The sequence below is a fragment of the Dipodomys ordii genome, unplaced genomic scaffold, assembly GCF_000151885.1.
Source record: "Dipodomys ordii isolate 6190 unplaced genomic scaffold, Dord_2.0 Scaffold4, whole genome shotgun sequence".
Classification (NCBI taxonomy): domain Eukaryota; kingdom Metazoa; phylum Chordata; class Mammalia; order Rodentia; family Heteromyidae; genus Dipodomys; species Dipodomys ordii.
Genome location: NW_012267220.1, coordinates 952853 through 956784, shown reverse-complemented (window position 1 = coordinate 956784; position 3932 = coordinate 952853). Strand labels below are relative to the sequence as shown.

Genomic DNA, 3932 nt, shown 5'->3' with positions numbered 1-3932 from the left:
ATGCTTACTTTGCACGTGACTCCACAGGCAGACCTCTGCGCCGCCAAACAGACCACGCTTGTTCCCATGACCACGCATGGTACAGATGACTAACTCCTACACCAGTGATCACACCCCGGGGATAGCAAGTAGTTGGCTATTGGCTTGGTCTTACAACTTATCTGATTCTTTTCTGTCTTTTTTTTGGGGGGGGGCATGGGGCTTGAACTCTGGGCCTGGGCGCTGTCCCTCAACTCTTCAAGGCGAGCATTCTACCATTTGAGCCACAGCGCCACTTCTAGCCAGAAGCGGTTTATTGGAGATGAGTCTCCCGGACTTTCCTGCCCAAGCTGGCTTTGAACTGTGATCCTCAGATCTCAGCTTCCTGAGTAAGCTAGGATTACAGGTGTGAGCCACCAGCACCAGGATTTTTTTTTATTTCTCTCTTTCCTTTCTCCCCTCCCTCCCTCCTCTCTTTCTCCCTTTTCTTCCTTCCTTCCTCTCTTCTTACCTCCTTCCCTCTGTTCTTTCCTTCCTTCCTTTCTGTGATACGAAGCCCTTATGCATACCAGCAAATATTCTATCATGTATCTACATTCTCCAGCCCATTTTCATCTTATTTCATGTGGTGCTAGGATTGAACCTAGGGCTTTGTGCATGCTAAGCTCACAGTGTCCCACTGTGCTACATCTCCAATTTCATTGTATATTTTATTTCCCTACTAAATTTAAAAGCAATGATTGTATAAAATCCTGTAAAGACCTCTTAAGGTATTTAAAGTCAATTCCATCACTAATAGTCTAGATGTGACTTCTGCTTGTTCTGGAACTCACAGTTGTTGTAGCACAATGGCACCATGGAGTAAGTTATTCTTATCAGCACTATGGCAGCCTGAGCTTCCCACCACGTTATCAACATCCAAACCAAGTCCACTGGATGCAAGAAATGTGGTATTCATGTCCGGAAGTCCTCATTACTTCTCTAGAAACTTGGTACAGCTGTTTGAAAATACTAATTCATTCTGTTCTGGGAACTGGAAAGTAGTTAAGCCTGATAATACATCCCAAAGCAGAGTTTCAACACAAACAACCAACCCCAGGAAGAAAAACAACCTTCCCACACTCCTTTCAGTCTTCTCACCAGAGAATGGTCTGTAAAATGCCTTTGACTGGAGATCCACCTTCCACAGATATACTTACTGATAAAAAGTTATCTCTAGAAAGAGCTGTCTTTGGAAAGGCTTTACACCCAGGCTTGAAATACAACTCTCCCTTCACAGGAAAGCCATTTCCATTTGTAGAACAAGTCAGAGTACATTAACAGGGCATACAGTCAACAGAAGTGCAGGAGATGATGGCTTGAAGGCATGATGGAGGTAGAAATGGAAGAGGTGGGAACCTGGATTAAATATTGGCCTAGTATAACCGTTAGGGCTTCACTTGCAGTCCAAGCATTTGCTAGTGCCTTGATAATTTTGACCTTTGTAAAATACTTATTGAAACTCAAAGCTTTCAAGATCCAAGTAGGCTTGATCACAGGTACACAAGAGAACCAACTCAACAAGAAAACCAAAATTCCAATCAGCAAATGGCTACAATACCTGGATAGCCTTATCTTAAATGTATTAACTGAAATATGGTAGATTCAAGGAAGGACTCAAATAGTATAATTCCTCAGAAAGTCAAAGTCAAAGATCAGTAAACTAAAATACAGGGAAGTGGGTGCTCAAAGGGTAGGGTGAGGTGGAAGGGAAAGCCAATGAAGAGAAGGGGAGGAAAGTGCAGGCAGGAATAGAATACACAAATAGAATACACTACAAAATTAAGAAGGGTGGGTAGGGGAGGTATGCCTGACAATGTTGAAAGGGGTGACACTGATCAAGATAGTTTTATTTGCTGATCCTGGGACTTGAACTCTGGGCCTGGGCTCTGTTCCTGAGCTGCTTTTTGCTGAAATCAAGTGCTTTACCACTTGAGCCACAACACCTCACCCAGCTTTTTCTGAGTAGTTCATTAGAGATAAGAAGTTTCCGGACTTTCCTGCCTGGGCTGGCTTTGAGCAGCAATCCTCAGATCTCAACCTCCTGAATAGCTAGGTTTACAGGCGTGATCCACCAGGAAACAGGCGATGGAGATACATTGTATTCATACACTGCTTTGTTAAATGGCAGCTCCTTTGTACAGTTAATTAAAGATGATGTTTTGAAAAATAAAGAAGAGCAGAAGGATTTGTCGGAGACAAGTGGCCACACTTTTCTTCCCCTTCCTTCCCTTCCCCCTTCCCCTCACAGGAAGGGCTGAGTCCCACCACACGGCCTATCCATCGCTCTCCAGAGTCTCAGCTCCAGCCAGGCCTGGAGTGCTCCTGCTTGTGACATCACAGCCGTCCCTTGGTGATGGAGCTTGTCGCTAGGAAGGAAGACTCAGAGAGTGAATAGCCAACAAGATGGGCTTCTTGGAGCATCTTCTGTGTGGCACTGAGTGAGGCATCGACCTGGCTTTCAGGGCTGAGACACAGGGGATGATGGAACACGTTTCCCAGGAGGGAATGTTGAGGAAGACCTTAGCTACCCCATTGGCAGTGGCGTCGGGGAGGAGCCAGCCAGGTGCTTTGCACTGTGAGTGTGCTTTCTGCAAGGCCTGCATCACCCAGTGGTTTTCTCAGCAGCAGACGTGTCTGGTAGACTGTTGTGTTGTGACAGTGTCCCACGTGTGCCCAGTACCTTGGATCATGCGGGATATGCTATCAAAGCAGCAGATTGCCCATGACAATGCTGTGCTTGGCTACCGTGCCAAGAACTTGGTGTCTCACCTTGGTGAGCACAACCCCGCAGAGGCCTGTGACCTGTGAACAAGGCTGTGACCTGGAGATGCCCAAAGACCAGCCGTAAACCACAATGGCAAAGCTTCAGGCAATGAAGCTGCGCTCCCTGGTGCAGCAACATCAGAGAGCTGGAGGAGAAGCCAGCTGAACACACACACCAGCTGGGGGAGCTGAAGCCAGGCATCTGGCTACCAAAGGCACACACATGTGTGCATTCCGCAGCGCCAACCCCAGCCTTCAGAACCTGCAGGAGACAATTGAATACAGCGAGATCCGCGAGTGGGTGAACTCCCTGCAGCCACCAAGAATGATGTGGTGGGCAGGGATGCTCTCCACACGGGATGCTGTGCTCCAGGCCGGCATCAAGCACTCTCTGGCAGAGTTGGCTGCCCCGCCTCTATGGTCAACAAGCTGATGAATTCAGCCCATGAATGTAGCTGGCCCCTGGGTCTGGCCACACTAGACACAAGACCGATGAACCCTTGCTGCTACGATGAGAACTACTTGGCCAGCAGGCCATTGTCAAGATGGCCGGTGAGAATCCAGCATAGGATGATGAGCCAGGGCTTCTCATGGTATTTGCACATGGTGTGGAGAGGAGATCCAGGAGACCTCGATCCACTGTCAGGAAGAGATGGAAGTCGGAAAAACTCTCATCGCTTCAGCAGCTGGGCCCTGAATCCTTCCCACAATCCTTAGTGCCACAGCTGGCACTGGAGCCACGTGTTCCCCTGCTTTTCTGACACAGAAGGGCCCTGGGGCACTTAGATCAACCTTTTGGGAAGGAAACTCAGATTCCTCCCTTTTGCCATATTACTTCCCCTAAAATGTCTGTGAGTGTACAGTGGAGGTGGGAACTCCTGCTGCATTTCCCGACAAGGGTCCCTGGTTCTAGATATTTTCAGAAAGCACAAGAGACTTAGTTTCCCTCGAGGAAGCTTAATTGTCCCTCCCCTCCAAGACCATGTTTTCATAATTAGGGAATGACAGGGTTGGGGGAGGGGCTAGACTATTGGGGTTTATATGCCCAGAAATTGCTCCTCAGGTAAAGGAAGCACTGCTGCTTGTGGCCTATCCATGATACTTCATACAATGCCCTCTGTGACTACAGGGGTGTCTTTGCCTAATTC

At 47.9% G+C, this 3932-nt stretch overlaps 1 pseudogene; it reads left to right on the top strand.

Moving 5' to 3' along the window:
* On the top strand, nt 1-3545 carry LOC105990996 (annotated as a pseudogene).
* The last annotated feature ends 387 nt before the right edge of the window (nt 3546-3932 follow it).